Below are 14,820 nucleotides of genomic sequence, written 5' to 3'. Positions count from 1 at the left end.
TTTCCTATCTTCCTTTTCTTTCTGTCTTCCTTCCTCCTTTCCCTTTCCTAGCTTCCTTTTCTATCTTCCTTCCCCCCCTTTTTTTCTATCTTTCTTCCTTTCTTCCATTAGAGATGATCTCAGAGGGATGACTCCAAGATTAAAGATGACTTCTTGTAAAAGGTGGAAATTAAGCTGAGACTAGAGGGAAGCCAAGGAAACTGGGAAGAAGAGAAGTGGGAGGTAGTTCCAAGTATGTCAGGACAGAGTGTGAAAATGCCTGGAGTTGGGAGATGGAATATCATGGTGGTGGAACATCAATAAAGCCAGTATGATTGAATCACAGAGTACATGGGAGGAAAGGTTATGGTGTGTGAAGACTAGAAAGGTAGGAAAGACTAGAAAGGTAGGAAGGGCAAGGTTATGGAGGGTTTTAAAAATCAAACAGACAATTTGACCCTGCAGGCAATAGGGAGTTGATTGAGTAGAAGAGTGCTACAATTAGACCTGGGCTTTAGGAAGATCAGTTTGATAATAGTTGAGTAGAGCATGTACTATAATAGGGAGAGGCTTGAGGCATGAAGACCAACCAGTAGACTTTTGTCATAGTCTAGGTGTGATGGGATGAGGGTGGGGGAAGTGTCAGAGGAAAGGGGATCTGAGAGATGCCACAAAGGTAGAATCTGCAGGACTTGGCAACTGATTGGATATTGGATATGGAGGGGAAAGGAGTGAGAGAGTGAATGTGTTGTACCGAGAATCAGAGTGAGACCATTAATCATTTTAAGTGGAGTTTAATAGTGGAGCTTAATTGCCAGTGACTTCCAGAGGTAAGCACAACCCAAATCAGGCAGCCTTGAGATGTGTATTATATAGACAAAAGCCACAACATAACTGTTACCAAGGGGAAACCACAACTAGACAATTATGAGCAAGCGGGGAAAATACAGAAGCCAAAAGGTAGCAATCAGTTCGTTGCCTAACAACCCATTTGTTGCCCAACTGGAAAGTCTCCAGGGTTTGGGTTTGGGCAGGCTGGGCTTTGTTGGTGGGTTCAGGCAAGTCTTCTAGGCAAACTTACCCAAGATGGGGAGGGATGGGGGATGTTCACAAAATGGTGGTTACAACAATCCCCACTTCTTTTTGTTGAGAGTCAAACCCTTGACTCACAATTGGTTACATTGTACAGAAACCAACTCATGCAGGGACTGATACAAGGGGAAGCTTGACTGAGTTGTTATGGGATTGAGAGGTAGAAAAACAAACAAGGGCCTATAGTGAGGACCAGGCCAAGAAATGGTAATGGTCCAGCTAAGGCACAGATCAGCATGGTCAACCATGGGGATGTCCGAAATAGGCTGTGGTACCAATTTTTAGCATTTTCCCTCTCCCGCTGTCTGGCCTCCAGGTTCAGCACAGAGGCCTCCTTGTACCAGACAAGTACTAGAGCCCTGGATATCCCCCAGAGTTAAACTTGGTTGATCCCAGTCACACACCTTGGAACTGGATGTCTGGGAGACTTCCTCGGGAAGGGATAGACCAACATAATAGGGGGGCTGGGCATTCATGCAAAGCCAACAGTCAGGCCAAGGTTGGGTCCGGAAGTGTTTTGACTTTGAAATCTTCAGGGGAGGGGTTCTTCTGCTATAAGATGATCTCCCTCTTCTCTGATTGAGGCTCCTTCCCCCACCCCCCAGACCTTCCCTTAGGCCATTGATACAGAGTGGGAAGTAAAAAACATTTCACATCAGGACAATAGAAGTGCACCAGTAAAGAAACCAGGGTAGGGCTGAACTCATCTCTGAGCCCTCTTTTGCCTGGAATGTCCAGAGTACTTGGTTCCCCTTTCTAATAATCCAGGTATTTTTACCCTTAGGAGCATGGGGGTTTGACATGGAGGAAATCTTCACTTTGCGGTGGTGGGTGTAGTAAGGATGATGACATAGGGTCCCTTCCAGGCATGTTCAAGTCCAGATGCTGTCTTGACAAGGACTGAGTCCCTGGGCTGGAAGGGGTGTACAGGATCTGATGTAGGTACAGGCAAGGCATCTGGAACTGATTTCAGGGCCCTCCCTTGTGTTTCTTAAAATCCCTGTAGAAACTTAATTAAGGAAGAATTAGTAGCCTCAGCTTGTAACTCTTCTCTAATCACTGGGAGGATGGGTGGAGGTCTCCTATATATAATTTCAAAGAGAGAGAGCCCAATTCAGTTGGGGGTGTACCTGAACTACTACTAGAGTGGTTTCCTGTTTTGTAGGGAAGGCTTCCACCCATCCAGAGAAGGTATCTACAAAAACCAGGAGATGCCGGTAACCTGCAGAGGGTGGTTTTACTTTGGTGAAGTCCACCTCCCACCTTTCCCTTGGTTGTTGCCCTCTGAGTCTGATTCTGAGGGGGGCTACCTTTCCTTGTTTTTCATTTACTTGCGCAAAGGTTGCGCACCTTGTGACAGTACTTAACAATATTATCTAGTTAGGGAATGTCTCTCAGGAGTAAGCTAATTTTTCTGGCTCCCAAATGAGTGATTTGATGGAGATGCTTGACCTACTCCCCACAGCTTCTGGAAATTCTCCCATCTGGGAAGGTCCACTAGCCTGACAGTTCCTTATTCCTCTTTTTTTTTGTTTAATGAAGGAATCATCTGAGTGTGAATAAGTTGGAATGGGCTGGGTGAGAGGAGGTGCTGGGAAAAGGGCCAGACAGGGGAGGGAGGTTGCTTGGTGAATGGCCTCATCAGCTGCTCGATTTCCAACAGCCTCAGGGAACATCCAGGTTTTGTGTCTGGGGCAATGGATGATGGAAGTTTGAATAATGGGGCTAGGGGCAGCTTCACTAGGATTCCATCAAATGATGAGCTAACTCAATTAAGATGAAAATTAATAGGAATAAATGTAAAATACCATACTTGATGTCCAAAAATTCTGTACCAGTGGAGGATAGAAGAGAGGAAAACAGAGCATGCAGAAGAATCTGAGTTCATGAGAAAAAGTCCTTTAGTAGAGTTTAGTGGGCTGCTATCTCAGTGCAAATCATTAATGAAGCATGACAGCTCCAAATCCTAAATTCATCAGGTTTAATAGAAGTAACATCTAGAAGAGGGATGGGGAACCTGAGACCTCAAGGTCACATGTGGCCCTCTAGGTCCTCAAGTGTGGTCCTTTGACTGAACTCATCTAGTCAGTCTGACTAGAACAATATAAGTGATAGTCAATTCATTTAATTTCAACAATCATTTATTAAATGCCTACTTTGTACAAGGTTGGTTACTAGGCACTAAGAATACAAAGGCAAAACTGCAATATATTGCCCTTGTCTTCTTGGAGGTTATATTCTACTGGGGGATACAACATGTAAACAGTAAATAGTACGTAGTATATAATTTGGAGAGGGAGAAAATAATTTTAAATACCCTGGTTCCAAGTTAGACAGGGATCATTAGGGCAGTTGTAAAATTGCTATAGGCCATATTCAACCTCTTGCAGAATAGCTAAGAAATGGCCATATAAATAATCAGAGGAGAATAAGGGAAAGGACTGGAGTAAGGAAAGAATACAAAAAAAAAAAAAAAAAAACCCTGAAATGAAAAGGGGAAGCTGCAAAAGAAGGGAATGAAATGGCAATGGGGGAAGTGAGAAAAAGAATCTGTGGGTCAAAAGCTTGTGGTGGTGTTAGGGTCTGGGTAGGAGAGGGGCGGTGGGAGAAAGTTAAGGTTCCAGATCCAAATGAAAAAGATTTGGCTGGACATCGTGGGTGGTGGTAGGTTGCTCTCTGGAGGGCCCATAGTAAAGTCAACCCTGGGCTCTCTGGGAGTTGAGAATGAGTATTGGAATGATAGACTTTGAAATGATGGTAGCAGGTTCACAGTTGTCTGTAGTTGTGAATGAACCCTCGAGTGGCAAGAAAATATCAGGACTTTCTTCTGATGATGGTATTTGTAGAAATGGTGTGTTAGAGAGCCACACCTTGCCTGGTTGTGATGGAGAATATGGAGGTAGAAGAGTTAGTGTTAGTAGTTTTGGATGGAACCAGAGGGTGGATAATTGGTTAGTGTAACTGTGGAAATGGAGGGAGGGGGTATGTTAGTTGTGAGTCAGTCCATGTGTTTGTTTGGGTTTGGACTTCTGAAGAACTTGACATGGCATTTTGGACCCTGGGCACATACATCAGGTTCAGCATGGGGAAGAACATGTGGAGACTGAGAATTAAGGCAGTGAGTGGAGGTATACACTTCCAAACTACATCCAGCCTTTGAAATTATGTTGGTTGCTGGTTCCATGTAGGGATCCCTATGGAGTGATTCAAGTATAAGAGGCCAATGCTGACAAGCCCTGGAAGGTGTTTTGTCTGATTGGCACAGTTCTGATCCCCTGTAACCTTCACTTAGGAAGAGAGGAACTAGTTTGGCATTGGGCAGGGGACAAATGGAACTAGAATTTAGCTTGAGTGTGTGAATACATTTATGCCACATATTAGGAATGTTATACATGTCTTCTTGGTTATGGAAGCTTGCAGAAGATCATTTAAAGAACAAGGTATGGTTTTCTCCTTTGTCCCTCTTCTCCTTCATCCCTTCCTCAACCCCTCCCCTTCCATGTATATGAAGAGAGTATAATTAGGAATTGCTTAAATTTTTAAATTTGCTGAGGTCAATAAGCATCTCAACTGGATTCTAGTCCTTTTAATTTTAGTCTGTCTGCTTTTGTTGTATTTTCTGTTATTTTTCAATGATGTATCTTGGACTTTTCACTTTGAATATTCTGCATTTCAAATCCTGTTTGTACAGTTAAAACTGTTTTTACTCTTGTTGATTCACTAAAAATAAAAATAGAATTAATGGCTTTAAAAAAAATTGGCTAGTGCCTTATTGAGAGGCCTGACCCACCTCATGATTTGAGGTGCCACTGATGCGTGAATTTCTGCCTGTTGAAGTGGGGCTAAGTGACAGACCAGGCCCCTGGGTCAGATTTGAATCCATTCATTGCTTATATCCTAAAACTGTCAGAGTAATTCCAATTTGGAGACATTACCTTCCTGAATGGAAGAGAAGTATTAAATACAGAGTAGTTTTCTTTCTTTTATCATTACCTTAGTAACTTTTTGCTTTATTAGACTTTGCTTCCTTAATCTAAGGTAATGTTAGCTCATTTCAGGGTTTTTATCAGTATAATTGTTAGCACCTGCCTTAAGGAGGCCTTCCACTTTGACATAACTGCCATCTCCCATGGTTACTGCATACAGGTTAATTATGAGAAACTCTCCAGTATACAGGCCTCCCACTCAGATAACTGCCACCTGTGTCTGAAGTCACTGAATGTGTTGAATTTGTGTGAATTCAGCTGCTTCAAAGGCAAATCACAAATTCAGAAAGACTGTCCACAAGCTCACCTACATATATCTTAGCTCCCTAGACCTTCAAGGCTAGATTGGAGGTGAGAATTTGTTAATATGCTGTGATAGTAATGGCAATTAAAGATTCCCCTGTATTGGCTTGGTTTTCAAATTGATTGTGTTGAAACCCAGAGTTTGTTAATCCCACCTGTGGGATGGGCTTGTTGATGTGAAAAGAAAGTCCTGAACTGGGAGGAGCTGGTGACGTAGATTTGGAGAGACAAGAGAGAGGCAGAAGATCTTTTTGGAAGCAGCACCTCGTGGAGAGAGAGAGAGAGAGACTAAGAGAATTGCTGGTGGCCGCTTTGAATTGCCCTGGACTTTTGAGACCTGCCCCCTGAGCTGCCAAGGACTGAGGAGACATGGCTGTTTTGCTGGTACTTTGTCTGTCTGTTTTGATGTTATTTTGCCAGATTTGTCCACTGGTGAAAGACAGTCCTTTTGTTGAAGAAGTCCTGGAACCTGGCTGTTCGCTAAGAAGCCCTGAGACTGTCCTGCAGACAGAGAGTGAATACTGTCCACTGGTGAAGGACAGTGCTGTTGTTGCAGGGGTCTGGGAACCTTTCTGTTGGTTCGGAAGCCCTGAAGAAGGATTTTCTTGTTGTATGTTTACAGAAATCCTGGGAGAGGGCTTTGCTAATGTGTTCAGGGGTTCTAAGACTGTTCTACAGACAGAGGATAAATTCATGAAGGGACTGGCAATGTATCTTATGGCCTTGCTAAGCCTTGTCTCCCCAGGAACTAAGATTGCTGAGAACTTGCCTCGTGTCAAGATGAAGAAAAGACCTCCATTTGGGTATTAAGTGCTGTGTTTAAACTTGATGTAACTCTGGGGTAGATTCAATTGTGATCCAGGGGTGGGGAACTTTTGACCTTATGTTTGGAAACTAATCTCCATTTGAGAAGAGGGGCTTTGTGGTGGACTTAATTAGGGTATAGCCTAGGGGTGGAGAAGTATTTAGAACAGAGACTTTGTAATTGATTGAATGATTGGAAGGTCCTGGGGTGGGGTTGTACTTGGAGATTATTTAATCACACTTAGTAAATGCTGTATTTTGAATGATGTCATGTTTTGATCTTCTCTGTTCTTGGTTTGTCACTGAATAAAATAGAGAGCACCTATGCTGGTATTCTGAACCTTGGGAAGTTGCCTTTCCTTGGCATTACATTACATATGCATAAAAAGGAAGACTTTCCTCTATATCCACAAAAGCAGCTCAATCTTGACTTGTACCCTTCTGAAGAGACACCAATGCTGATGATACAGGACATTCAAAGAGCTCTGTTGCCTGCCTCCCATGAATACAGGAGGTGAAGAAACATGAAGGCTCATCACAGGCCCAGAAGAAATTTGGAAGGCAATCACATTTCAGCTCCCTTCTTTACTATCCCTTGATTTGGCAATTGTTATGTCTTTCATTAAACTCTAATGGAATGAATATGTAAGTTGTGTGCTGGGCTTTGCTTCATAATATGGTGGTAATGTTACTGCATTGTCATCCATTTAGAGAGCAATTGCTGCTAAATGCTGAGGAAAGACTGAGCCCCAGCTCTAGCACCCAAAATGATTCTCCTGAACCCAGGGCTGTGTGTCATTTCCTAGACTGGCTAGACTTTTTCATCCCAGTCAGGAACTGAAAGAACAGATGATTTTTGCCTTTGCAGGCTTACCAAGGAATATTGCACAATGTACCCAGTAGGTCTCAGCTTTGAATTTACCAAAAGGAGACAGAGTGTGGTAGAAAAGTTATACCATCTGTGTGAAGTTGGTGACAGGGCATGCCTGAGGATAGGAAGAGAAGGGCAGAGGCACTCACAATGGTGGGCCAGGACTACTGAGCTTCCCCTGCTGTGCATGACCCCACCCCCAATGGATCTTTGAGTAAGAATTTTAGCCTGGGGTAAATTCCCTATCTTTCGTGATCCCATTCTTCCCTGTCCCTTCCCCCAAGGGACGTCCTACTTTACCCAATCAACCCACCTCCACAGAGGTGGTGGGCTTCCGGGTCAGGGAGACTTGCCACTGGTGGGAATTTCTAGGTGTGTATTGTCTAATCACTGTTCTTGGCCTCTGCAAGTTTCTGCTTGCGTAATACCTAACCTTTGGCTGCTTGGTATCCCTTTAAAAGCCGACACGTTGTTCCTGCAGACTCACTGTTCAATTTGGGCCTGATCCCAAACAGTCCCTCAGAAAACAAAATCCAGTTCCAAATTTTACTCTCGGGGTCTCTTGTTTCGCTACTTTTGGCACAACACCCCTAAGACTGCCAGTGTCATTGTTCACTGCAGCTGGATGAGAAGGCAGCTCCTGGTCGGAAGAAAAACCTTCGTGGATATGGACTTCTCTCTTTGGCCCAAGAACCTCAGTAGGCATCTTCTTTCTCCTCCCTTCTTCCTCTCATTTATTTAGGCCAATATTTTTATTGTTTTAATTTTGTTTTTTGTTAAGCTTTGATTCATTTAGTTAAAAAGATTTCATTTTCCACTTTCTTGCTGATTATCATCTTAAATACAATTAGAGTATGGGACTTGAAGGGGTTTCACTCTCCTTGCTAGTTATGAACTTTCAATTCTGGCTTGAGAGGTGAAAGGACTTTTCTGAGGGTTATTGAATCCTTAGTTTCATTTTATGAATGATCCTATGAAGAATCCCAAAACCTGATCTTGGAGTTCTCTTAGATTTCCTCTAGAAGAATGAGCTGGTTGGAGTCACAGTACTTCTGAAAACATGTGATATTTCTGGAGGGTAAACTCTTCCCTTTTTATCCAAAGGGGAGAGAGCTAGGAGAGACTAAAGGAGAAAGTCCTACTTCCCACACTCCAAAGAGAGCAAAGAATAAAAGGACATATATACACAGATATTCAGCAGTTCTTTTGTTGGTAGCCAGGAAACTGAAATTAAGGGAGAAGGTATCATCTTGGGGAATGGTTAAACAAATTATGTCATAGGAATGTAGTGGAATATTATTGTTCCATAAGAAACAACAAGATGGACGGTTTGGGGAAGAAACTGGGAAGATCTCTATGAACTGATGCAGAGCAAAGTGAACAGACCTAGGAGATAATTTTACAGTGATAACAACATTAGAAAGAAAAAAACTTTGAAAGATTTCAGAACTCTAATCAATGCAAAGATAAATCAAAAGATGGAAGATGAAATACAGTCTCTTACCTACTTCTAATCACCTAATGGTAATAAATTTAAAATGCAGAGAGAAACATATATTTAGGCACGGTCTGTGTGGGAGTTTGTTTTGCTTATCTCTGAATGTTTATGAGATGAGGGATTTATTTTGGTTAGTGTTCAGTTTGGGAGGTCAAAGGGAGGAACAGGTTACAAATGTGTATAAAATTAATCAGATAGACTACCTCTAAACCTGTTCTAAGAGTCTAAGAGGTAGAAATAAAGAACTCTTGACTCCCCTCCTTTCTTTGTAGGAAAAAGTAGTAAGAAGAGGACTGACCTCTTTGTACCATACTACTACATCTTATTATTAGTTATTTTGTACAGTCTTCTGTGATTCTTCTCTTTCAATTTTAATCAGTCGTTGCTTTGGTGGGCAGAAGAGCACTTTTCACCAAGGGCCTCTTCAGGCAAAAAAGTAAGGCCACTCTCACTATAGTTCAAGAAAAGATGGAGAATTTTGATAGGAGCTGTAGGGCCATTTATATTTTAGTGAAATGTTTGGCCTTCAGCTAGAACAGATGCTCCCACTTGGGCCAGATGGACATTGTTGAAGAGGGGAGAGCTGCCAACAACTTCAGAATGGATGTCTGCCCAAAGAGATACAGAGAATCAGTTCTATAAAGGTCCCAAACCTCTGTTACTTGCTTGATGATTACTGAGAATGAGTGCTTTTGCTGTGGTTTATTCATTGCAAATTTATTGAGAGACTATTCTGGGTGAGGCACTTACACTAGGTGCTGTGAGTTTAGACAAGAGGCCTCAAGGAATTTACTGTCTAGTAGGATAAACAAGAGAAATGTAAAAGTAATATGATGAGACTATATTGATATATATGATATATGGGTTAGGGGTGCACAAAATCCCAAAATACCAACACGCTGGGTCCTGCCAAATGAATTTGACTAAAATATTCTCTCAGCCAAAGAAAAACAAAGTTTATTAAAAATTTGCCATAATGGGTATACTCTTAAGGAGCCTCAGTATCTGTAAGGTTTGTATTGGACAAAAGTGGGCCAGAATCATCTCACACAGAGCTAGAAAATTCTCAGGCTTCTCTCTTCATGGAGGCAAGATGGGTCTTATATACAGAAAGGGTGCAGGGAGGAATCTAGGGGTGGTCTAGAGGAGGAGTTTGGGGAGGATCTTCAGGTGAGTTAATGAGGTCAATGAGTGATTAAGGATGGGAAGCCACCAGGAGACCATAAACAATGGTAGGCTAGGCCAGTTCAAGGGTGGGAAGTCTAATAACAGACTTGCCTCATTAAATGGGATGATTTAATCAAGAGTCCAAGGGAGGTTCCCAGAGCCTGTACCTCAAGGACTCAAGGAGAGCTTGAGGGGGCTCCCAGAGCCCATATCTCATCAATATGATCAAGATCCATAGCTAGAAGGAACATTAAGAGTCTAACCCTCTTATTTTACAGATGAGAAAACTGAGGCTCAGAAAGGTAAGGGACATGACCAAGTGTCATACCCTATCCCAATTTACCCTCCATCTTGTCTCAGTCCCCTCCATCTTGTGCTCCCATCTTCATGGAAGTAAGGTCCCACCATAGAAAAGCCCGCCCATGGGAAACATTGCTGCCCAAGGCATAGTCACCCACCCTGTTCTAGGAAATTGAAACTTAACCATATTCCATATAAGGTCCTAAACTGAGTATTAATCAATTGCTTTTATCTGTTTCTGTAAATTCCTGCTTTTGCACAGATCATACCATTACTTTGTAGTTTTTATCTTTAAATACTCTGGCTCTGCCCCTGCTGGGGGCTGTCCAATTCGAGTCTACACTTTGGAGAGTCATGCACTTGAATAAATCCACATTAAATTTATTCCTGGGCCTCACTTTCTAATTTTTGGCACAACACCAGCTCTCATAACTAAAGAGAACCAACTATCAGCCAAATTTATTTGGCAAATATCTGATATCTCATTGAAGAGTAGAGATGACCTTGGTTTCTTAAAGACTTTGCCAGTGTTCCATGCCAAGTTGGCAGGGCTTTGGGTATGGGCCCAGTGTTGCATTATATATACGTGTGTTTTGTGAGCCCTAGTCTGGTTCTGTTCAGAGGGACTTTTTGGTCATAGCTGCTTTTTGAGATAATCTGTGAGGTCATAGAGATGAGTTGTGATTCCCAAGTCTCTCCTCACTCCAGTCCTTCCTTTACTCAGCTGTCCAAGTGATTTCCGTAAAGTACAAGTCTGACCATATCACCCCCCTGTTCTTTAAGCCCAAATGGCTTCCTCTTGACTCTTGGATTAAATATAAAATCATCTGTTTGACTTTTAAACCTTCACAACCTGACCCCTTCCTACCTTTCCAATCTTCTTACACTTTTCTCCCCTTGATTTACTCTGTAATTCAGAGATACTTGCCTCTTTGTTGTTCCTTGAACAGAATAATCCTTCATCTCCCATTTCTGGGCCTTTTCACTAGCTGCCCTCAATGTCTAGAATGCTTGCCCTCCTCACCTTGGCTTTTCTAGCTTCCTTCAAAACTGGACTAAAATCTCTCCTCTTCTCTGAGATTGTTGAGGTTTAAGGTTTAGATTAGGGGTGTTTGAGACCCCAAAATATCAATATGCCGGATCCCGCTGAATGAATTAGACTCAAGTCTTCACTCAGCCAAAATAAAGCGAAGTTTATTAAAGATTCACCTTAATGGGTAGACGCTTAAGGAACCTAAGTGAATGTGAAGCTTGTATTGACAAGCTGGCCAGAATAATCTGACACAGAATGAGTCTGCACTAAATTGAATTCTTGGCTACCTCATGGAGGCAATATGGAGTTCATATGCAGAAAGATTGTGGGAGGGATCTAGGGGTGGTCTAGGGGAGGAGTTTGGGGAGGGTCTTGAGGAGGAGTCTAAGGAGGATATTAGGAACTGAGGTCAGACTCCAATAAGAGATTAAGTGTGGGAAATAGCCAATGTCTACCTGGAGATGACAGGCAATGGAAGGCTAGGGTAGTTTAAGAGTAACAGATTTGGGCATAGATATTTTGGGAGGATCAAGGGAAGTAGCTGGACAATGGAGGGCTAGGCTAGGTTAAGAGTAACAGACATTTGGGCCTAGCTACAAGGAAAGGCTTATGGCCTCAGGCAAATGCCTCATCTAGTGGGAAGAGTTCAAGGGGTTTCCCAGAGTCTGTACCCAATCAGGATCATCTCCCACCTCCTGTTTACCACATATATATGTATAAATACTCATACATACACACATACATGCTTACTTATACCTACACATATGTATAACTATTCATACACACATACATGTATGCAATCTTACATGGACATAGTTGCATGTTGTCTCTCCCAATAGAGCATGAGCTCCTTAAGAGCAAGGACCATGCTTTTGCCTATCCGTGCATCCTCAGCATTTAGCACGGTACTGGAATATAGTGTTTAATAAATGTTTGTTGTTTGATTGACTTTGAGGAAACCCAAAATTTTATAGTCTAAGGAAGTTTTGTATGAATATTGGTCATCAGGTTTCAGGGTTTACAGAAAAAATGACAAGTTCTAAGAGTAAGCTTTTTATTGAAAATTGGCATGGAGATTCTTAAAAATTCACAAAAAGCCAACTTGAACTCAATGCTATTTTAACTGCTAATCTGTACACAGTGTTGGGCTCATCACAAAACAAAATTAACACAGTCCTTATACTATGGGAGATGAAATGCTATGGCATGTACTAATGACAGTCATGAATATTTTTTTAAATATAAGAAAATATCATTATGTGCAAATGTATTACTTTGTTCTCTAGGGCTCCAAAGACTAAAGAGTAAGCATATCAACAAAACATTTTATTAGAATTGATCTGTTTGGTTAGTGAATGTGCATAAAAATATTCCTTCATAGTTATATTAGAAGAGCTTACCTTTTAGTAGGGAGCTGGAGGTTATATTTTATATACTGTTAGACTGTCACTGTGACTTGGTTTTCTTAACTATTTTCTTTTGATTAAAGGAAGGGGTTAATTGTATATGAGTGTGGTGGTGATGGCAGAGAAACTATATCTGGAAATGACTGTGAGAAAAAAACAGAAGGTGTCAATAAAGCTAATTTAAAAATACATATTGGGAAAATGTTATTAGGACAATATTTAAATATGGCCTTATAAATAGTATGTATTTTTAAATAGCCAACAAAATGATAAAGACTGTGGACAACCTTCAGAGCTGTTGAATCTGTTACTTCCAGCTGCTTAGTTAATCACTCAAAGACTTAAGCAGCTTACAGGTACAAGGTTTTGCCTCTGAAGATGTCAGAGTTAAATCAGGATTTAACTTGAGTCCGGAGTCACAATCTCTGAATCTTAGAGGTCATCATCCTTAATCCAACCCCTGCCTGTCTGTAGACTCACATCTACAACATTCAAAGACTGATCACCTAAAAAAAAAAAGGACTGATCACCTAAAGTTCACCTGAAGCTATCTCATGAGAAGACTCCCCCTACTTTCTGAGAGAGATCATCCTACTTTTGAACCATTCTAATTGTTAGGAACTTTCTCCTTCCACCCAGAAAAAACCTGCCTCTCTGTACCTTCCACTCACATTTCCTAGTTCTGTCTCCTGGGGCTAATGAGAATAAATCTAAATGCTTCTCTTCAGGACAGCCCTTCAAATATTTTAACTCAGCTGTAGTGTTCTCTTAATTCCTCTCTAATCTAAACATTCTCAGTTCCTTCAACTGGTCTTAATATGTCAAGTCTCAAATCCCTTCACAATCTTCATTGCCCTTTTCTGGGGACACATGTTAGCTTGTCAATGTCCTTCCTCAAAACGTGGCATCCAAAACTGAACAGACCAAGGAGACTGACACCCTTTTCTTTAGCAACTCATTATCTAGGAAGGTTCTTTCAATTTAGTGTACCCAGAGGTTGAGTGAAGGGAGAAGGGTGTGGGCGTGAAAATAACCACCTGTTTTCATCTAGAAAAAAGGTGAGGGTGGGGAGAGAAGAGAGGTATATTGGAAATGAGTGGTGTTTCAAAACAAAGGCGTATTTGTTGTTAAGACATTTTTCACTCATGTCCAACTCTTTGGGACCTCATTTGACATTTTCTTATCAAAGATACTTGAGTAGTTTGCCATTTCCTTCTCCAGCTCATTTTACAGAAACTGAGGCAAACAGGGTTAAGTGACTTGCCCAGGGTCACACACCTAGTAAGTATCTGAGGCTGAATTTGAACTCATGAAGATGAGTCTTCCTGATTTCAGAAGACCCTGTGCCCTATCCACTGTGCCACTTAGCTGCTAGGGTGGAATGATAAATAAAAAGAAGAAGCAGTATAGCATAGTGGATAGAGAATTGGCCTAGGAATTAGGGAGACCTGGATTCACATCCCTTTTACTAGAACTGTATGAGCTGTGTGAATCTGTCCAACTAACTTAATCTCTCAATTCCCTAGGGAATTCTTTAAGACTGTGGGTTGCAGAGAAGGTGTTTATTAGAACTGGACATTGGAGTTTCTTTATTAGGAGTTCCCTACCTCAATGACATTACCAGATCCATCAATGAATGAAGATACTTCCAAACTTAGTTGGACCTATGATCTTGGTGTTGTGGGTACTTCCATGTGGGTACTTCTCACCTCTTCGTACCTTTCTGTTATTCTTGCCTAGGTTTTTCTGTACATCTTGTACAGAAGATCTAGTGAATGTACTCAACCTATACTCCAGTGCTTTCAATATCTTGGGGGAAATCCATGTATACTATACGAATTCTTTTTTCATTTATTTATAGGTTGGGAGGGAGGCAATCAGGGTTAAGAAACTTGCCCATAGTCACACAGCTGGTAAGTAAATGAGGCCAGATTGGAACTCAGGAATATGAGACTATTTAACTCAGTATTCAACTCATGGTACCAGTTAGTTGCCCTGCCTGGCATATAGTAAGTGCTTAGTAAATATTTATTGGATTGAATTTGAAAAAAAAAATCAAGCCTTGATTTGTTACTTTTGTCAATTTGTGAGATGTAAAAGCTTGCACTGAAAATTTAAATGCTGGCACTTTCAAGTCATGAGCTGGCCTCAGTGCACCAGTGCATATAAGGAACTTGGGGCTGAGAAAGGTAAGGTTGAAAGAAAGGTAATAGTTGCCCGTGAGAAATATGCTTATGGGAATTACAGGACTTCCCAGGCAGGGTCAGTGAGTTAGCTCAGATGAGCTTCCACTGTCCACTGCTTCCCTGGTAGTGTGCCCATAGGATGATTCACATGATATGCCCCCTTAACAGGGCAAACCCCTTCTCACTGAAAGAACT

The 14,820-nt window shown here is 41.6% G+C and overlaps 1 long non-coding RNA gene across 3 annotated transcripts in view; it reads left to right on the top strand.

Annotated features, from left to right (window-relative positions):
• Positions 1-7,512: 7,512 nt before the first annotated feature.
• The window catches only part of LOC138147822 (uncharacterized), a 116,377-nt gene continuing 109,069 nt past the window's right edge, over positions 7,513-14,820 (top strand). For all 3 annotated transcript variants that reach the window (XR_011164903.1, XR_011164901.1, XR_011164902.1), the window contains exon 1: positions 7,513-7,733. This is a non-coding gene — a long non-coding RNA (uncharacterized lncRNA). The remainder of the gene's footprint in view (positions 7,734-14,820) is intronic.

Source organism: Petaurus breviceps, unplaced genomic scaffold (assembly GCF_028583685.1).
Source record: "Petaurus breviceps papuanus isolate PSGF00001 unplaced genomic scaffold, PetGlider_PUasm1.0 90808, whole genome shotgun sequence".
NCBI lineage: Eukaryota > Metazoa > Chordata > Mammalia > Diprotodontia > Petauridae > Petaurus > Petaurus breviceps.
The sequence above is the reverse complement of the archived record's forward strand: the minus strand, read 5'-3'. Positions and strand labels throughout refer to the sequence as shown.